The following is an 8491-nucleotide window of genomic DNA, read 5'->3' as shown; positions in this document are numbered from 1 at the left end:
CGCTGAGTAATGATAGACTGTCGGGCAAAAGAAGTATACACTTAGTTTGATAAAAAAATACACACGTTATGAAACGGTTGAAAATACTGCAAACTTGAGGCCCAATACGCAACTATGATACCTGTATCAAATATATCATCGTCGAATAACCATTTCTTGTTTGTTGTATGTTTGATCAACATAAAACCTTAGTGTATACTTTCTTTGTCCGACACTTTAGCTCTTGTTTAACATAAAGTATAAGAAAAATTGTTATTGTTAGCTGTAGTTTCTGTGAAGATCCTTAGTCTTTGGATGGTTTGGGGTGTGTGGGGTGTGTGGGATGGGGTGGTGGTGGTGGTGGTGGTGTGTGTGTGTGTGTGTGTGTGTGTGTGTGCGTGCTTATATTGGCAACTTATTGTGATTGGCTGCCTTTTTGTATTCTACCATACACTAAATGAAGACACCCCATGGGAGTTACAATGTAGAGTGGATCTCCAGAACCCATGCTTCTTGTAAAATCCGACTATAACGGAGATCAGGCGGTCACAATGTGACTTGGCTGACAGCACATCATCCATACCCAAGCAAAGATGACAGGTGGTCATGCTATCAACCACTGGTTTGCCTGACCCATACTTGATTGTATTACTATTCATTTACACTGCAATAAAGCTTTTGTATTACTGCACAAAACACCATGTACTCAACTATTATGATCCATTTTATTAATTCGTTACTATACATACTCTGATAAAGTCGATATATATGCTGTTTACCAACCGGATCTACATCTGATTGAACCTCTCATCGCAGGATTAGGAATACTACTTTTTTCATATAACAGCCTAACACGTTCGAAAAACTACAGGATTTAACGAACTTTCCCGCAAGTACAATTAATTGGTGTGGTTTCAACAGGATATTATTCGTTTGCTGGGAGCTGCTTTTTTTCTCGTTTAATGTTTATGAATCCTGCAGTGAAGATTCAACATGGCAGACGATCGTGTCGTCTGCTTCCTTTTAACAAGAAGTTTGTGGTTTCTGCGTAATGGCGTCCATGACTGATCAAATACAATTACGGCGGGAAGGTTTTCGCGCAGACGACATCAAAGTAAGTTAAGCTTGCACAAGATCTCTGAGATACTGCTTTTGTGGAAAGATCTGATTAAAAAGGACTACGCTTATTCTCACTTTCCCCGTAAATTACCAAACTAATTTTCGATGTAATTAAGAATGTTAATTAAGAAATTTCCTGTAGAGATTCTGTGTCATATCCAATAAAAACAGCCCTGATGCAAAACTGACCAAATTTCGAATTTAAGATGCAAATGAGAAGTTGATGAAAGACGTCGTTGATGATGGCGACATGGCATCCTACTCACGTTTATTAGCGTTTCTACCTACTAGCATCAAACATAAATCGAAATATGCGTCATAATTCGTTTAATTTCGCATCAAAAACGCCAATTTTGCAAATGATAATTCCCTGTTAAATTTTCAGGAGAAATCATCCGATCAAGTTTTTCAACCCCACTCAATGAAGGTGCTACCACCATGCATTAATCTTCCTGTCCATATTAACAATTACACCACGGCGCTATTTGCCTGCATCAAATTCTTTTGTTGGGTTTCAAATTCCAAATTATTCTATGTCATTTTGCGGTTTGTTTAATTTCATTTCTAACCCGCATGGCCCATACAGGGCACGATTACTAACCGCAAAATTGTCAAAAACCTCAATTTAAATCTTCAAGAGATTCATCATCGTCAGATGGCACAATACACAATATTCCGGAAATTTTTACACGTCTGACAAATTGTATTTTGAAGTTTTATATGGTGCCACACTTAGCAGGGCTAATGCGATGATTGTTGAGATAGCAGGACTCGTGCGCAGATGGCAGAGTAACTAATGTTACATAACTCGTCACACTACTTCATTGTATCATGTGTTATAGTCTCTGCTGTGTCCATCTGCTGATTATATTTCAGATTAAGAAGATTTTGGAGAAAATTTAGAAACTTTCGTAATGAAACAAAATTAAATGCATTTTTTTCTAAATCTGATCGAGAGCATTCAAAAGCAAATCGACATGTTGTATTTGCAACACTGTGTCTGTAAAATACAATCAAGCTCATGAAAGAAGAGACTACTGTATGAAGCAAAGTAGTTGTCTTGACTGAAGATCTTAAACATATTTAGCATCTACACATTTAAACATTACAACAGTTTTCACAGAGCGCCATGCGACTTTTGTTCAAAAGTTGTTTGTTTGTTCAAGGCTACAACATTCCAGGCCTCAGTAAAGCTTTCAGAAAGTTTTATGATAGACATGTGGGGGATATTTCCAAATTTGTGACAAATATGCTGTACGATGCAATTCCCTAGTTTGACTTGTACCACATTTTCCCGCGTTTTTGCCTTGCCTTGCCTTTGAATGTGTTTGAAACAGGTGTCACCGATGTGGCAGGATAAGCTCACCTTTTCGCGAACACCTGGTGTCATCACTATTGGATAGTGACCCACAAAGACATGTTTATGATACACTCGGAACCGTATAAGGGAGTTTTCTTACTATTCTGGAATTATTTTTTTCGCTTCTATTTATCGTCGAGCATTTTAACAGCAAGTGTTAAATAAATGAAATAAAAGGTCTAAACCTTGTATCTTTAATTTAATGAGGATTCTCAGAAATCATGCTATGCGGTTTGGGACGCATATTGCACGTCGCCAAGGGCGACGGTGGTGAGAATATAGGAAACATATACTTATAGCATCCATACGGAATATTTTGATGAATAGCGAGTGACTGAACGTTGTTTTACGCCATAGTAAGCAATATCATAGCCCTATCATGTCGGGGTGTAAATAATCAAGTCTGTACTAGGCAAACCAGAGATTTATATTATGAACAACGTTAATCTGCACCATAGATACAATAAATACCATAGATAGCATAAATCGTAACACAAAATTAAAGTTACTCTTATTAATTTCTGATATGCCTATATTTCTCGGTAAATTTTTTATCATTTTATCAAGTTTTGTCACGTAAATATTGTAACAGGTCATTTGTTCTGTTTCCTTTAAATTCACCTCCCATTTTGTAAAGAAGACGTTAAGACTTGTCAACATCGTTTTAAATTTCACAAATTTTAATCTTTTCGTTTTATAGTTACTGCCGCATACATCGTAATGGCTTCACACATAATGTCTATATTCAAAGCCTCTTTTGTAGGTGGGGCGTTGAGAATATATCACATATCATATCAATTTCGTGTTCAGATATGCTTGTTCATGCTCGCTGTCTCTACCGCACTGTCACCTCTCACATGCACAGATAGTGTTTGTGAAGAGTTTAAATCCATTGTTATGCTAAATGGGTATTCGACCACCCGGTACTTGCTAATGCTCAAAAAGGAGTTTGCCTTTGTTATATGATATTCACCCTTTTCTTTATCGATACCAACGGGTAGATTTGAGAGACTTCGTTTAAGATAACTCCTTTCATTAAAATATAGGTCAAGGATGCATGTATGGATGATACGCACGGGAAGAATGCGATGCGCAGTGTTATGTATACTAATATATTTTATATGCCTCTATTCACCAACAATCGGCGTGGACAGACAACGGGGCAGGGGTCAAGGAGATGCGAAAGACAGCTTGAAGCTGATATGGACAAAAATGTTAAATGAAAAATGTCACCCTGTGTCCTTTAATGGTTGTTTATAAAAAACTGCTTAAATGTATTTTTGCCTTGATCGGTCCCGCATTTGTATTGTTTATATCTGTTTTGGCGATAAGCTCTTTGACTGGACATTTGATACTAACTGACATTAGCGAGTGAGTAAATGCTGTTTTACACCGCAATCACCGGTATTCTACTTACTTATTCTATAGTGACATCCCGTAAATCCGGACTGTCTCGTTTCAGATGAAGTCCGGATTAACAAATGTCCGCTATAACGAATCACGGGTAAGGTTTAATGTTTCTTTTGGTAAATATGGTACATATTTCCAAACAAGATCGTCCGAGAGACAGGGTTTTTGCTTATAGGGGTGCGGATAAACGAGGTTTGACTGTATATCACGGCAGCTTGTACACGTGGCATCGTTTCACGCCGCTTAGTCTTCTCAGCCATATTACGGCATGGGATGCCAAAATGGGATGCATGATTGTACAAATTAGAGAATTGAACCCTGGTCTTTGGCGTAACGAAGCAACAGTTAAACCACTAGGGTAGCCACCACCATGTACATGGTTGGTGTATTCTGGTTGGTAGTTAAATTGTATACCTGAACATGACAAAGATGCATCAGAGTCACTACTAACTGTTGCATTTTCATCACTAGAGGCTGAATATATTCCAAACGTCAACGCCAGCGAGAATAATCGGTCCCGAAATGGATTCCGTAGAGCGTAAATGCAAAGTAGTGATGGCAATTGTGTGAATGCATCACTGTAAGTCAGTGATAACACCAGGTGTTCGCGAAGAGGGCAAGCATGGCCTGCTCTACAGGAAGCAAGCGCCACTTCCCTGCCCCACCGGTAGCTCCCGCCACTCACACAACTTTTAATGTCTTCATTGTCTGTTTGTTGGCAATACGCCTGATACACGATGGCGGCCTGTAAACCATCGAGTCTGGACCAGACAATCCGGTGATCGGTATAATGAGCAATGATCCACGTCCTTGGGGTGCGACGTCACAAGGGCTGACCACCCGATCCACTAAAGCATGTAGCACCATTTAGACGTGAAAACTACCTGTAAAGTTCATATTATGTGATATCATCGCGCATCATGTTGCCAAGCAACGTGTTAAAGATAGTAACTGCCTCTGAATTACACCATAACATTTCTAGAATGACCTGACCATTGTCAAACCTTGATTGATAGCTGTGAGCAAAATGTCTCTTTCTGTGAAATTTGATATATTACGTCATTTCAATGGCGTCATCAACTAACTGATGAATGCATTTGCTTTCAGTGGAAGCAAAACACTTGTTGTTGTTTTTGTTAAACGCTGCACTCAACAATATTCGACGGTGGTCTGTAAGTAATCGAGTCTGGTCAAGACAATCCAGTGATTGAAATCATGATCATCGATCCTTGCAATTGGGATACGATGACATGCATCAACCAAGTCAGCCAGGCCGACCACCCGATCCCGTTAGACGCCTCTTACGACAAGCATTCTCGTCTTTTACGACAGGCATTGGTTGCTGAAGAAATGTTCTAACGCTTGTGCTTCCAAGAATGATAACTTTATGAATGTAATACTATTGAGTGAGTTAGTGAGTGAGTCGGGTTTTTAACGCTGAAAGTAACAACCCCCAGGCGTCAGTGTGTGAACAGTTTCATGGCTACATAATTCACGTTCGTGAAAATAAACCAGATTTTACTTTCATTTATACATTTACAAAACTTTGGACTGAATTCAAAATCGTTTAAATGGTGATTGCAATAATAGCTATCATAGTCTTATATTAATCTAGTGGGAGCGTACAATGTACAGATCCCCTTTTTGAAGCATAGTAAATGTCCATGCATGTGGACGTTTTCTGGAAGAACGGGCACACAGTTTACGTAAACGTATTACAACACAAATGACACGACTACCACATGCAAATTTGAAGCACTTGTGTGTTAATCTGTCATCACAAATATACTACTAAAAAGAAGTTAAGGATCACCCGTTTCTTTCCTATTACTATTGTTTATCTGACTGCTATGACACTCCTCGATAGATTAACTTTTGTGATGATAAAAAAGAGTCGGATGGTCCTTAATTTCTTTTGAGTAGTATAGCTTGACAGATTAACTACAGTAAGCGGAAAGAATAGGGTTGTCCTTCCCTTCTTTTGGGCAGTATAACACCTCCCATTTCAAAGGGATGGATCTGCGCTTGACAGTTGTGTGACAGTGGTTAAGTACGCTGTAGTATTGAGATAAGCATTGACGGAGATCGGATTAGACAAGAGTCCGGTTTGGGCAGATTCCACTTTACGTGGAATAGATGTATATCTGCACTGATGGTTGATGAAACCGTAAGACCCACACAGACATAAATACTGAACCGTTCATGATATGTCATACAACTATTAGCTTAGGGAAATGAGCTTGATCGTTAAAAACGTAACAGTGTATATTTCCGTTTAACTGTAGTCGTTTCAGAGTCACGCTAGTTTTGCGTTTCGCCGAGATAATACCACACAAACCTATTGCCTGCCGAATCTACTTCACACATTGTATAACCTTTACCCCATATTGACAGTACGCCTGTATAAAATAACTTGTAGCCATATTTATTGACGAATGATCATAATTACTCAGCCAAACAAGTTAGTCACGGCGTTTCCGCGCGAAATAATTGAGGAGATAAATCATATACGCTTTATGCCGATTTTCATGTTATATGATCAATGGTTAATATTCAACCCCCTTTGTGGTTTACGGATCACGAACTGGGGCACCAGCATTACAAAAATCCATTTTGAGACCATTCCATCTAGATTCACAGTTTTGATATCTTGAAAAATATTCCTGTCGCATCCGAAATCGATGTTGTATGCAAATGAATTGATGCAACCACGTGACTACAATCACTCATTTCAATCATCAAGTTTGTCCCCACGGAGACGCCTGTCAAATATCATTGTGTAATGTATGGCGGTTAAGATGAATGATTAATTGCTACCGTTTGAGACAGTAACTCGCCATTTGGAAGATACTTTGATGTTTCACGTGAATAGCGTTAATCAAAAGTGTTCTTGAGTCATTAGTTCGACTCGTCATTTGGTGGTTGGACATCAGGGACACTAGGGTTCGAACCCCAAATTTGAAACACGAGAAAGGTTCAAATGTCACTCGGCGTAACTGCTGTACTTGAGAGAAAAAAATCTATGTGCATCCCGTTTCAAGGAAGGAGGTCATTGTTTCAAACTAGCGATAAGTTTGTCTTTAATCAGTCAGTCGAACTAATAATGATTACAGAGATTAACCATTTTTACATCTCTGCACATAGCTGATCAAACAAGCGACACTTGACCTATGCGTTCGCCTATGATGCGCCTGCGTCTGTCTGAAGAAACAACGATATACTTCATACTAATGTCTGATATTATTGAGAATTTCAATTTTAAGAACAAAAAGTTGAAGACATTGTGTAACTTATTGGCTGTTTTAGTACAACATATTTCAACATTCGTTTGTAAATTTCCCTCTGTTTTCAACCTTTGAGTTTTTGATAACTAGACGATTAACATAAATTGTGTAAAAAGATTTCAGAGCGAAATTTTGAAATTTAAGAAAAACCCACAAAAATCTTCAGAAAGCCTATAGGGTCTATAATCTGCCGATTTAATTGCCATGAAACTATAAAACTTCAATGAGAAAATGGGAGTTTAGACTTAAATTTATGTGCTATGTAAATAAAATCACGATCGTAGTAACCTTGCCTTTGTGTTAGTAAAGATATTGCTGGTTAAAACACAGTTTACATATTATAGACAGTATGATATATATTATATATAGCAATATATTTTTGCCTTGGAGTATAACGTTCCAGAAAACGATATTTTCTAAGCATACGATAGGTTCTCAAAGAATTTGATGATAAGAAACATTATACTTTTTCATTTTTGTATTAGTTTCAATACATGAATAAAGTTAATCCAGCCATCTCCAATCATTCCGATCCTCGCAATGAGAACATTGGCTGCTCTCTCCTCTTGGGTAGACGCTGAGCTGTACTCTTCATACATATTCTTATCATTTAAGGAATTATTGTTCCCTAAGGACGCAACAAACCAATCATTTTTACTCCCGAATAGTTTACTTTTTGCAAATAAAACATGAATAATTTTGGTGGAGATTTTCAGTTCAGATAGGGTACTTTCGCCTCCGAATGAATTACATTGGTAATAATTGATGGTAAACATGTATTTGCCGAAGTGCGCTCAGATATTGGTTTCAAGGCCCTTACTCTGAAATATATTGTTTGAATTTGTATGTTCCATTTCTTGGTTCGATTAATGTTTTCAAAACAAAACTTCAAAAACTCACATCTTGAAAAAAGACCCATAATGTCTGTAATTTCCTTATTTTTTCCTTTTTGACAACACATCCGAAGAATATCAAGGAAAATGGTGTTAGATTATTGGATTTAATAAATCGTCCACTATGAAACGAAATGTACACATCGCGGCCCATCACATAACAAAAACATGTCGCGGGTGCCTCTTCTCACCCTAACTCATCTGATTCAGTGAAGAAAAAACCCACCTAAGTAACATAACCGCACAGAAAAAACAAAAACGAAACGAAATACATAACACAGATCTTAGTAAAGAGTAATCTTCTTGAAAATCTGCTCTTTATTTTCACATACAACCCCCGTACAATTTGAACAATATTCTAACCTTTAAATTCTGGCTCAAAAACACTTAGTTGTAATTGTATATTTGTTTGTTCTCTCCTATGGGAGATTTGCCTTCGCTACAAA

Source organism: Haliotis cracherodii, unplaced genomic scaffold (assembly GCF_022045235.1).
Source record: "Haliotis cracherodii isolate W230 unplaced genomic scaffold, xgHalCrac1.p SCAF_1, whole genome shotgun sequence".
Classification (NCBI taxonomy): Eukaryota; Metazoa; Mollusca; class Gastropoda; order Lepetellida; family Haliotidae; genus Haliotis; species Haliotis cracherodii.
This window is presented reverse-complemented; position numbering follows the sequence as displayed.